Source organism: Siphateles boraxobius, unplaced genomic scaffold, assembly GCF_051911475.1.
Source record: "Siphateles boraxobius isolate OS27281-9 unplaced genomic scaffold, OSU_SipBor_1 81, whole genome shotgun sequence".
In the NCBI taxonomy this organism is placed as follows: Eukaryota; Metazoa; Chordata; class Actinopteri; order Cypriniformes; family Leuciscidae; genus Siphateles; species Siphateles boraxobius.
Window position 1 is genome coordinate 1302448 of NW_027509210.1, and position 13949 is coordinate 1316396.

Sequence of the window (13949 nt, forward strand, 5' to 3'; positions counted from 1 at the left end):
AATGATCAAACACTCACAGTCTGGATTGAGGTTCTCCATACTGTCACATCTATGAAGTCTCTGTCCTCTTTCCTCTCGTGATTCACTGGTTTGTGTCTCATTTCTGTCCTCCATTTTTCTCTCAGTCTTCTTGTTTTCTGCTGATCTGTGATTTCTGCTGATTTTCTTTCTCCTCTTCATTTGAATCTGTTCAATCACACAGACAGAGTTTCATTAAAGCGATATAACATCATATCACGAGACATCAGATCAACTCCTGATCAACATCTGCATGAGCTCAGTGTTATTACAACATCTCAGATTAACACTGCAATATTCATAATAATCAATGATGATGATACATATATAAATGTGATGTTATGTGTGAGTCCTGATCATAATCATCTTTCTCTTCTCACCTCATGTTTGATCATATTTGATTCATCAGAACGACACTTTACAGCTCGACTGGATCAACAGAGACTATAAATGAAGAAAACAACCCGTTATCATCATAATTATAATACAGAGACTGAACTGATGATATAGATTCAGATCATGTCACAGATAACATGCACTTCAAATATAGAATTTAAAACATTTCTGATAAAATAGCAAATAATCCAGTCATGGATATGAAATAAAGCTCGTCAGTAAAGATGAGAAATGAAATGTGTTTAGAAACATGTTTGTGATCTGTGAGAAGAAGAGAGATGTAGAATAATCCAGAGTGTTTATAAAATCACTGAATATAGAAAGATAAATCCTTCTTCTGTAGTTTGTGATAGTTCAGATATATTCCTGTCATGCATTCATTTCTCTTGTGTTCAGATTCTGCACAAATCTGTTTGAAAAAAATACAGAGATATAATATATAGTTAAAATGAAATTTCACATTGGTTAGTGATTTTATAGTTAAATGCATATTTATCTTTCAGTTTCACTACAATACTTTGTACACTAACATCTCTGTTCATAATTAATTTCTAAACAACATACTGTTATAAAATGTTTAAAGATGAAAGTGTTTAATGACCTTGTGATGATCTGGAAAGAGAAGCTCCAGTGTTTTACTGACAGTCTGAGAGCAGAACTGACTTTATACTGTACAAAACACTCCTACAAATGGATGAATCACACATGCTAGACTTCCTCAAAAGCCAGTACACGAGTGTGCCAGTCATGATGTGAAAGCCACTTCCCCTTTTTTATGAGGACAGTCACTTTCTCAAATCACTCCTCTCCTTTTCACTTGACTTCATCTTAGCTGATCTCACAAACCAAAAACAAACGTTTACCAGTTTATTAGTTTAGCAGCTGTATATTGCACTATACCAGATACAGCACCGGGTGCTGTGCTGATATCAGTCAGTGGGCTGGTGAACTCCGAATAATTTAGGAATAAACCACCTTTATTATCTCGTCAGCCCCAGGAACTGTCTCACCTCCTCTTTGGTCTTGGGACAGGCGGCAATCGCAGAAGTCTTATCAATTTGGGGACGCACCTGTCCATGTCCCAAGTGAAATCCCAGATACTGTACCTGAACCCAGAACCCCCAGAACCCAGAAATCTGAGAGCTGGATCACTCCTCCATAGACTTCTTTAGGAATTGAAACTGCCCAGCCCCGAAAAGTTATTACAGACATCGTTAAAATAGTCCAAGTGACTACAGTGGCTCAATCTTAAGTTTATCAAGCAACGAGAATACTTTTTGTGCACAAAAACAAACAAAAATAACGACTTTATTTCAACTATTCATGTCCTTCTCTGTAGGCCTCGAGTCAGTTCTACCAGAAAGACTCTGGAGAATAAATACTGTAACAATAAATACATTTATTAATAGCCCAGCAAGCAATAAAGTTCTTTGGCGTAGGCCCCGTCCATAGCTCGCAATCCGAGGGTCCGGATCTGCATTTCCTGCCTGAAGACGAATGGCAGGGGCGCAGCCGACCCCCTGGGAGGTATTGGATGAATGAAATGAAAGCGTCAGCATCTGCGAACTCAAACATGAGTAAGTACCGGTCTTTTATACCGCAAGTATTAGACACGATTGGATAGATGAGAGTAATAAGTGACGTAGCAATTGAGTCTTCCTGGCAGAACTTAACGCTAAAGCTTCCATTTCACTAGTGTAATAGCGTAAGCTTCTGTGTTGTACGTCACACGCATCACACACATGATCAGCGTCTGCCAATAGTGAGCCTACGTGTGACGTAGCTCCACGCTATCACACTATGCTAACGTCTCAGGTTACTATTGTAACCATAGTTCCCTGAGAACAGGGAACGAGACGATGCGTCCATCGACGCCATGGGAACGCCCCCAGCGTGACTGCGTCTGAAGCATCTATGTCAACTAGTCCAATGGAAAGAATGAGCGTCACGGGCGGGTGACGTCATGACCAGGATATGATAAAAGCACATCCGGTGCAAACCGGCATTAGCTTCGAAAATTGCCGAAGCAAGCCGATCACAGGGATGCAGGAAGTATGGCAGGGTGACGCATCGTCTCGTTCCCTGTTCTCAGGGAACTATGGTTACAATAGTAACCTGAGACGTTCCCTTACGAAGGGAACTCAACGATGCGTCCATCGACGCCATGGGAACGAGAATACCCAAAGCGCCAGAATTCCAAGTACCTGAGTGTCAGTCTGTTGTAGCTAAGCACTAAGCACCTGAGAACCTGGGGCAGCATCCAGGTCCAAGCTGTAAAACCTCATGAATGTGAGCGGTGAGGACCAGCCCGCCGCATCACAAACGTCTTGGAGAGAACTCCAGATAATACGCTTAGAAGCCATACTCCTAGTGGAATGAGCCCTGACCACCAAATGGTTGGCCAGAAGACTCACAAGCAAGAAGAATAGTCTCGACTATCTATATGCTCAATAGGTTGGATTTTCTCGACAGAGAAGTCCGATGAACATAAGTGTCCAGTGCTCGCACTGGCACAAGAGGTTCAGCTTTTCCTGGTCCGAAAAATGGGGGAGGACAGAAACCTGCAGCACAATAGGCCTCGGAATAATGGTAGGCACCTTTGGAACATATCCATGTTTCGGGTAAGATTGCCTTGGCCATCCCGGTGCACTCAAGGCAGGTGGGGACCGAAAGGGCCTGAAGGTCTGACTCTTATAGGGACGTAATAGCTAGCGGAAAATAGTCTTAAAAGAAAGGAACTTCTCTGAGACCAAATCTAAGGGCTCGAAGGGAGCCCCAGATAGGCCTTCTAGAACTATTGCAAGGTCCCAAGCCAGCACCTTAGTGCAAGTTTCATGCCTCAGCCTCAAAGTGCCACGAAGGAAACGAGTGATCAGGGGGTCTCGACCCAAAAATGTACTACCCACCAGGGCGTGGAAAGCCGCAATGGCCGCCACACATATTATACCTTAAGCGTGGAAGGACATAGACCTGATACAAAGCGTTCTTGCAGAAACTCGAATACTGTGTTTACTGAACAGTTAACCGGATCCCACTGACGCTGGTAACACCAAGAAGTGAAAAACTCTCGAAATAGTGAATATAGTTTCCTCGTAGCGGGAGCTCTGGAGCTTAGAATGGTCTAAACAACCTCGGTTGAGAGACCACTCTCTATGAGTTGGGCCCCCTCAGAGGCCAAACCCACAGTTCCCAAATCCCCTGCCGGGGGTGCAATATTGCATCCCCTGCCTGAGACAGAAGGTCTCTCCTGATCGGGACCTCCAAGGGAGGTCCGTCGAGGAGAAAAATTAGGTCCGCAAACCAAATTCAGCTCGGCCAGGGTGGTGCTACTAAATAGGCTTATTCCATCCTGGCGGATTCACTCCAGAACTCCTGGGAGCAGAGCAACGGAGGGAAATGCGTACAGACGTAGCCTCGGCCACGTCTGCACCATAGCATCCAGCCCCGAGGGGACTGGTTGAGTGAGGGATAACCAGAGTGGACAGTGCGTCGTATGCTGAGACGAGAACAAATCCACTTCTGCCTGGCCGTAAAACTCCCATATTTGCTCCACCGCCTCGGGGTGGAGTCCCCTGGCCTCAGCCCCTGCCTCGACAGGGTGTCTGCTCCAATATTCTGGCCCCCCCTGGAATATACACTGCCCTCAGACAGCGTAATTTCTTGAGGGACCAAAATAAGAGGCCACCAACGTGTTGTCTGTGGGTCAAGAACCAGAGTTTCCTCCATATAACCAAGGCGCGGGGATACTGCCGCGTGATCTTGATCGTAAGGAGTGGGTTTCCCCTCAGGGAGAACCCTCTGGTCCTGAGCCACCTCTGTAAAGGTCTCACGTACAGCAGGTCAAAGGGTATCACATTGGACGCTGCTGCCCTGAGGCCTAACAGTCACTGTTCCAGAACAACACATGATGGCCCCTCAGGTCTGGGAGGAGATGTCTCAACGCATTGAAGACGACCATCATCTCTAGGCAATTCATGTGCCAAGAGAGATGATGACTCCTCCACAAGCCCTGAGCTGAGCGGCCTTCCAATACCGCTCCCCAGCCGGTGAGGGAAGCATCTGTCGAGATCACAACTCGATGGCAAAGAGCTCCCAACACCGGACCCTGGGTTAAGAACCAGTGTTTCCTCCATATAACCAAGGTGCGGAGACACCGCCGCGTGATCTTGATCATACGAAGTGGGTTTCCCCTCGGGGAGAACCCTCTGGTCCTGAGCCACCACTGTAAAGGTCTCATGTACAGCAGGCCAAAAGTTATCCCGTTGGACGCTGCTGTCACAAGACCCAACAGTCTCTCTAACTGTTTTACAGTGCGTGACTGGCCTAGCCTCAGCTCTTTTGTGGCTGTTAGGATAGCAGCTACACGAACGGGCGACAGAGTGGCCCGCATCGTCACTGAATCCCATACCACACCAAGGAAAGTGGTTCTCTGTACTGGAGAAAGCACACTCTTCTTGGCATTGAGCCTCAACCCCAACATCTGCATAGGAGCGAGAATCAGCCAGTCATCTATGCAATTCAGAATGCATATGCACTGCAGCCTGGCGGGGCCAGAGCTGCGTCTACACGCTTCGTGAATGTGCGGGGTGATAGAGCTAGACCGAAAGGAAGTGCCTGATACTGGTGTTCTTTGCCCCAAAGAAACCCTCAGGAACCTCCTGTGCTGAGGGAGGATGGAGATACGGAAGTATGCGTCTTTTAGATCTATCGTGACAAACCAGTCCTCGGATCTGATTTGAGTCACGATCTGTTTGAGTGTCAGCATTTTGGACTTGAGTTCCAGCACCAAACACTCCAACAGACGAAGATCTAGTATGTGACGCAGCTCTCCATCCTTTTTTGGAACAATGAGATAACGACTGTAAAGACCCGACGCAATGTCGGGTGAGTACACCTGCTCTATAGCTTTCTTTGCTAACAGGGCCTTTACCTCTTGCTCCATTACCAGAGCCTGCTCGGAATGCACTAACGTGAGCAACACCCCGTTGTAGCCTGGAGGACGAGAACCAAATCTGCCTCTTACTACTAACTGCAGGACCCATAGAGATATATTTGGCAGTAGCTTCCGCGCTGCCAGAAAATCTACCAAGGGAACCAGCCCCTCGAGGCTGGCCTCTGGTGTAATAAAGACAGCCAGTTCGGGGACCTGAAGCATACTGGCAGGAACCACCCGAACTGACTGTTTTCGAACCCCCCTCAGAGGGCGCATTCCGACGCAATGTCGAGTTGACGCTGCGCCAGAAGCTCGCTGGAGACCGCTGCGCCCCGAAGCACCAAGGGTGGCGGGGTTGGCAGAACGGTCCCCTGAGGGCACCGAGATGGAAAGGGCACCGTATAATGAGGTGTACACCATTCCACCCCGGTTGGGGCTGCCCTCACCGGTCTGACGCCGGTGGCGCCAGACCTTTTCTTTTGAGCCGCAGCCTTCTCAGCGTGAAGAACGGTCCTCGGATCCGGCTTCTGCTTTGAAGGCTTTGGCTGCTGTGTTGTGTATGAGAAACTAGACGGCTGGAGCTGCTCACGCCCAGCAGCCCCAGGGGGTTGGACATAGCGAGGGAGAGATTATCTTGTATCTTTCTCTATGATTCCCATCAAATTGAGCCAGAGGTGTCTCTCAGTGACCACAAGGGCTGCCATCCCTGAGAGATAAATCTGTGGCCCGACGGAGTTCTCAAACCCCATCGGGCCAAACTCCCTCACTTCTGTCCAAATACCGCAGCAGGTCAGCCTGATATGCTTGTAGCACTGCTATGATTTGAGAATTGCGAGCCCGGCCACTTTCCTCGAAAAGTGACAGGCGGGAGCGGAGAATGCGAAGCGAAAGCTTCTCACAATGTTGGCAATCAGCCCCCTCGGAGGCTGATACCGCATGCTCTACTCCCAAACACATCACACAAAGCTCGTGTGTGTCCCTACTCGTTAAATAGCGCGAGCAGGGAGAACACAGAGTTGTGCAATTGTTTAGTTTCCATAAATATATATATCAGACAGACAACAGTAAATATAACAGACAGTTTGACACAGATCGCTTGCTGAGGCAACAGAAGCTGATGCCGGTTTGCACCGGATGTGCTTTTATCATATCCTGGTCATGACGTCACCCGCCCGTGACGCTCATTCTTTCCATTGGACTAGTTGACATAGATGCTTCAGACGCAGTCACGCTGGGGGCGTTCCCATGGCGTCGATGGACGCATCGTTGAGTTCCCTTCGTAAGGGAACTGACTAGAGGCCCACAGAGAAGGAAATGAATAGTTGAAATAAAGTCGTTATTTTTGTTTGTTTTTGCGCACAAAAAGTATTCTCGTCAGAAACACCAAAATACAGAACATGTTTCTGATGCAGAAAAACTCATTCAAGCGTTCATGACTGGATTACTGTAATCATTACTAGATTATCCTGATCATTCTCAATCAACAAACTACAGTTATAGTGCAGAATACACTTCTTACCAGATCAGGAAAATATCATCATATAACAACCATTTACCATCTCTACATCTTAAATTACTTAATTATTTGTGAAATAAAATCATTTATAGATAAACCCATGCTCAAATCAACACAGAAAATGAAACCAGACTATCATAAAACACAGGTGGGCAGGGCAGCCAGTTTTGGCTCCACCTTCTTTACGGTAATAAGATATTTCAGGAGGAGTGGTTTGTAGTGTTTCTCCACTCCGCCTCTGGTAGTAACCAGATTGTAGTGTCACTGGTAGTAGTGTCCTGGTATAAAGTCAGTTCTGCTGTCAGACTGTCAGTAAAACACTGGAGCTTCTCTTTCCAGATCATCACAAGGTAATTAAACACTTTCATCTTTAAACATTTTATAACAGTATGTTGTTTAGAAATTAATTATGAACAGATATGTTAGTGTAAAAATTATTGTAGTGAAACTGAAAGATAAATATGCATTTAACTATAAAATCACTAACAAATGTGAACATTTCATTTTAACTATATATTATATCTCTGTATTGTTTTTCAAACAGATTTGTGCAGAATCTGAACACAAGAGAAATGAATGCATGACAGGAATATATCTGGACTATCACAAACTACAGAAGAAGGATTTATCTTTCTATATTCAGTGATTTTATAAACACTCTGGATTATTCTACATCTCTCTTCTTCTCACAGGTCACAAACATGTTTCTAAACACATTTAATTTCTCATCTTTACTGACGAGCTTTATTTCATATCCATGACTGGATTATTTGCTATTTTATCAGAAATGTTTTAAATTCTATATTTGAAGTGCATGTTATCTGTGACATGATCTGAATCTATATCATCAGTTCAGTCTCTGTATTATAATTATGATGATAACGGGTTGTTTTCTTCATTTACAGTCTCTGTTGATCCAGTCGAGCTGTAAAGTGTCGTTCTGATGAATCAAATATGATCAAACATGAGGTGAGAAGAGAAAGATGATTATGATCAGGACTCACACGTAACATCACATTTATATATTTATCATCATCATTGATTATTATGAATATTGCAGTGTTAATCTGAGATGTTGTAATAACACTGAGCTCATGCAGATGTTGATCAGGAGTTGATCTGATGTCTCGTGATATGATGTTATAACGCTTTAATGAAACTCTGTCTGTGTGATTGAACAGATTCAAATGAAGAGGAGAAAGAAAATCAGCAGAAATCACAGATCAGCAGAAAACAAGAAGACTGAGAGAAAAATGGAGGACAGAAATGAGACACAAACCAGTGAATCACGAGAGGAAAGAGGACAGAGACTTCATAGATGTGACAGTATGAAGAAACTAAAGCCAAACTGTGAGTGTTTGATTATTATTGAACTTAATTTAATTTTTCATCATGTTTTAGTCTGTTTTAAATTGAGAACATAATCCATATATATGAGGATAATCTGATATATATTTGTGATTTCTAGTATAATGTGATCCAGACGGGCCTGTAAAGTTTGATTCTAATGTCAAAGGAGATTCTCATCAAACCCTTCATCATCATCATCACACACACACACACACACACACACACACACACACACACACACACACACACACACACACACACACACACACACACACACACACACACACACACACACACACACACACACACACACTCTCACACACACACACACACACACTCTTCAGGACTCAAACTGTGACTTTCTGACAGCAAGGAACGTCTCAGGTTACGTATGTAACCCTGGTTCCCTGAGAGGGAACGAGACGCTGCGTTGAGACGCGGTGGGAACGCTCTGCGTGATTGCGTCGTGAAGCACGTGTATAATCAGTCCAATGGAAGAGCGAGACGTCATAGGCGGTGACGTCATAGACCAGGAAGCTATAAAGCACACCAGAAAACAGACCGCGACAGCTTCTGAAAAAGCCTGAAGCAAGTCGATCAGGGCATGCAGGAAGTATGGCGGGAGAACGCAGCGTCTCGTTCCCTCTCAGGGAACCAGGGTTACATACGTAACCTGAGACGTTCCCTTTCAAGGGAACTCGAGCTGCGTTGAGACGCGGTGGGAACCCCATACCCACTACGCCATAAGTCAAATGCCCGTTCTGTGTGAAGTCCTTGCGCACACTAGAAGCAAGCAACCTAGCCCCGGGAGTGGAGAGGTGTAGGTCATAAAATCTGACAAATGTATGAGGTGAGGACCAGCCTGCCGCATTACAAATATCCTGAAGGGAAACACCCGAAATTAAAGCCTAGAGGCAGCCATACTCCTAGTAGAATGGGCCTGAACAGCCAAAGGTGAACGCTGTCCGGCCGCTTCATAAGCAAGTGAGATAGCCTCAACTACCCACTTGCTCATTATCTGTCTAGATGCAGGGCAACCTATCTTAGGTTACCCGAAGCAGACAAATAATTGTTCTGATAAACGCCACTGAGCAGCTCTGTGGACCTAAGCATCCAAAGCCCGGACAGGGCATAACAGATTTAAGATTTTCCTGATCTGGGGTATTAAAGGTGGAGGACAGAAGGCCTGGAGCACAAATGACCGCACATTTAGTAGGGACCTAGAAATACAACCCGATCTGGGATGAAGAAATACTACCACCAACCAGGTGCAAATCCAAGTACGTGCAGGCCTCAGCCTCATGTACCACGGAGAAGACGAAATTAGGGATCTCTCCTCAGAGATAGCCCAGAAAGAAACATTCATTACAGAAATCAAGTACTGTACCAAAAAGGGCAGAAACGAGATTCAGAAGGCGTTCTCTGCACCAGGCAGAGAACAGCATATTAGTCTTCTCGTGGAGGGAGCTCTAGACTGGAGTATGGTCTCCACGACCTCGGTCAAGAAACCTGAATCTATGAGCTGGGCCCCCTCAGAGGCCGAGCCCATAGTATCCACAACTCCAGAGCTCCCAGGAGCAAAGATATCGGGAAAAGCGTATAGGTGTAGTGGCAACCACACCTATTACATTACATCCAGTCCAAGCGGAGCTGGATGCGTGAGGGAGAAACACAAGGGCAATGCATTGTACAAGCGATGCGAAAGGTCGACTTGTAGTTTGACCGAAGTTCTCCCTAAGAAGCTCCACCACCTCGGGGTGAAGTCTCCATTCCCCGGGCCACAGCCCCTGCCTCAACAGGATATCTGCTCTGATATACGAGACCATCAGTGTGTTGTCCGGACCCTTCGCCGACCAACCACTCATGATTGCCCCCGACTTGTGAGGGAAACATCCGTCGATAGCATTATGCGTCGACAAGAAGCCCCCAACACTGGGCCTGGGCGAGGAACCAAGGTTCTTCCACATGACCGAGGCACGAAGGCATAGCCGCGTGACCTTGATCATGCGAAAACGGATTTCCCCTCGGAGAAAACCCCTTGGTCCCGAGCCACCACTGCAGGGGTCTCATGTACAGAAGGCCAAAAGTAACTACGTTGGACGCAACTGCCATGAGCCCCAGCCAAAGACCGTTCACCGAGCGGCCACTCATGACCGCCCCCCATCCTGTGAGGGAAGCATCCGTCGATAGCGTGACGCGTCGACAAGAAGCACCCAGCACTGGGCCCTGGGCGAGGAACCAAGGTTTCTTCCACATGACCGAGGCACGAAGGCATAGCCGCATGACCTTGATCATGCGAAAAACGGATTTCCCCTCGGAGAAAACCCCTTGGTCCCGAGCCACCACTGCAGGGGTCTCATGTACAGAAGGCAGAAAGTAACTACGTTAGACGCAACTACCATGAGCCCCAACAGTCTCAGAGACTGTTTGCAGTGAGTGACTGACCTAGTTTACATTCTTTACGGCTGTGAGAATCGCAGAAATACGTGCAGGAGACAGACGTGCTTGCATTGTTGTCGAATCCCATAATACACCTAGAAAGTGGTCCTCAAGCTGGGAGGAGTACACTCTTTTTGGTGTTGAGCCCCAACCCCAACCTCCTTATGTGGGACAGAACAACATCTCGATGTTGAACTGCCAAAAGCTCGGACTGAGCTAAAAATCAACCAATCGTCGATATAATTTAATACGCGAATGCCCTGGAATCTCAGAGGAGCCAGAGCTGCATCCACGCATATTGTAAAAGGTGTGGGGTGATAACCTAGGCCGAATGGAAGAACCCGATACTGGTATGCTTCGCCCCTGAAAGCAAACCTCAGGAACCTCCTGTTATGAGGATGGATAGATAAGTAAGCGTCCTTTAACTCTATTGTGACAAACCAGTCCTCGGACTGAATCTGTGACACAATCATATTTAGCGTAAGCATAATATGCTGTTTAATTGACGCAGGTCTAGAGTAGGACGCAACCCCTCATCCTCTTTCGGAACAATGAAGTAATGGCAGTAAAACCCTGACTGTCTGCCGGGAGGAGGAACCCCTTCTACAGCTCCTTTTGCAGAAGTGTCAGTACTTCCTGCTCCATAACCAAAGCCTCCTCGGGGTCCACCACAGTGGGGAGGACCCCTAGAAATCTGGGCGGACAAGAACCGAATTCTGAACCCTTTTCTATAGTGTGCAGGACCCACCGAGAAATATGTGGCAGTAGTTTCCACGCTGCCAGAAATTCTACTAGGGGAACCAGTCTCTCAAGACTGGCCTCTGGATTTGGTTGAACAGTCAGTACGGTGCCCTGAAGCGGCGAACCGGCAGGGAACAACCGAACTGACCGTTCTACGACCCTCCTCGGAGGATCGTATGGGGACGCTGACACCTCGGTGCCCTGAACGGCGAACCGGCAGGGAACAACCGAACTGGCAGCGCTGCGACCCTCCTCAGAGAGTCGCACCCCAGAGGGCGCCGAGGAGAAACGATTTCTCAAAACCGTCCCTGCCCCGGAGGAGCCCTCAGAAGCTTTATTAGAGATGACAGTCCTCAGATCTTGCCTCCCTTTAAATAACTTAGTTCCAATGACCCTCCTCGGAGGATCATTGGAAAAAGCAGGCACCTCGGCACCCTGAAACGGCGAACCGGCAGGGAAACCGAACTGACTGCTCTACGACCCCCCTCGGAGGATCGTTTGGGGACACTGACCCCTTGGTGTCCTGAACGGCGAACCGGCAGGAAAACCGAACTGGCAGCGCTGCGACCCTCCTCAGAGAGTCGCACCCCAGAGGGCGCCGAGGAGAAACGATTTTCTCGAAAACCATCCCTACCCCGGAGGGGACCACCCTTTAGAAGCCTGATAGCCACGGCATCAGGGCTTCCTATTGTCCAAGCATTTTTAGAGATAAAATAGTCCTCAGATCTTGCATATCTCTAACTGGCTAGACTGCTACCGCCACCCAAGTCCCCTTTGATTGTGGAGGAGCCCAAATGGCGATGCTCGCTGTGCTGCGAGGAGCTTAGTAGACTGAGACTGCTCCGCCCAGCAGTCTCAGGAACATAGATTGGTGAGGAAGAAACCTCTGGAACGCCGCTGAACGGTTTATTCTTAGTTTCTTGAAAGCGGAGCATCCAGAAGAACAGACATAATTTTATCTTATTTTTCTTTACTTTTAAATCAGAAAAACGTATATATATATATATATATATATATATATATATATATATATATATATATATCAGTCCGTGGCCACCAGCAGGAAAACAACCGAACTGGCCGTGTACGACCCTCCTCAGAGAGTCGCCACCCAGAGGACGCAGAGGAGAAACGATTTCTCGAAACCGTCCCTCCCCAGTATAGTTTATCTGTTTTTGCACGACGCAATTCTCGAATAGCGTCAGTGCTGACAACCTCACATTCATCCATGTCTTTATAATTTACCCACCAGCGTTGCCTAAAAAATTTTTTATTTAGATGGCTGGTGGGTAACGTCGGGGTTAAAAATTATGACGCCGACTCGGGAGAGAGAAAGCTAGCAAGCGTCTCTTTAACCCGAGGCACTGTCATACCATGATACTTAATACCCATAGCATTACTATAGTTAGACGTAGGGCATTAAACACATAAAATAGAAACCGACTTATTCCACGATCTTGACACCTCAGTGTGGTGTGGAGATAGGGAAAAACGGCAGTCCCCGACGAGGAGGCTGAGATACAGAGTTTTCCGGTTTTTAGATTTATTTCATCTAATAAACTCCTTATTTTCACTCTCATAAAGTTCAGCTGGCCAGAAAATATTTAACTAGCAACAACACTAGATAAACCTCCTTTTAAAGCTCCTCTTTATTCAACAGAGTTATGAGCTGACTTATTTATTCATTTATTGAAAACTCAAACATCTGCCTTTTCTTAATATCTTTATTTGTTTTGTTCTCTTTTTCTAAACAAAACACTAACGATACCAATTCCTCGGAACTGGAAATCGCCAGCACTGGATCTGGCCGGTGAAAGCTGAGATAGGGCAGAGCCCGTCCCAACCCCCGCTGTCAGATCCGTTTGCGAACCCCAAAATGCGAGTCGCCGCCGTGCATCGGCAACAGCGGGACCCGCGCGGGGAGCGCGAACCGAACCGTCCTCCTCGAAGAACGCCCGGCGGGAGCGGAGCGTCCTCACGGACAGTTTCTCGCAATGCTCACAGTCAGCCCCCTCGAGAACTGACTGTGGCATGCTCCACTCCCAAATAGTAACAAAAAGCTGATGTGTGTGTCCCCACCCGTGATATAACGTGGGCAGGGAACAACACAAAAGCTGCTTGCTCTCTTTTGCCATAATATATATATATATTGCAACTTGACAGACAACAATAAATATGACAAGGACAGAATACACAGATCGCTTGCTGAAGGCAACAGAAGCTGTCGCGGTCTGTTTTCTGGTGTGCTTTATAGCTTCCTGGTCTATGACGTCACCGCCTATGACGTCTCGCTCTTCCATTGGACTGATTATACACGTGCTTCACGACGCAATCACGCAGAGCGTTCCCACCGCGTCTCAACGCAGCTCGAGTTCCCTTGAAAGGGAAACAGTGTTACTCTCAGACACCCGTTATTCTTCATGTATATAGTCAATTATTTATACAATATTTTATATATTGTACATATTTTTTTTAATAAAAGCTACAAGCAAGTAATGTTCACCTCATATTAAAGGCATCATTATATTTGATAGTGTTTGGATATTGTGTTTAATA

General features: G+C 46.6%; 1 protein-coding gene and 1 long non-coding RNA gene across 2 annotated transcripts in view; one reads left to right on the forward strand and one right to left on the reverse strand.

Annotated features, from left to right (window-relative positions):
• Positions 1-13949, reverse strand: part of LOC143730748 (NACHT, LRR and PYD domains-containing protein 12-like) — a 277613-nt gene that overhangs the window by 78576 nt on the left and 185088 nt on the right. The gene's annotated exons all lie outside the window — the stretch shown is intronic.
• LOC143730809 (uncharacterized) lies at positions 7165-7832 on the forward strand. The gene is made up of 3 exons (XR_013200648.1): positions 7165-7213; positions 7408-7555; positions 7769-7832. It is a non-coding gene; the product is annotated as an uncharacterized LOC143730809 (long non-coding RNA).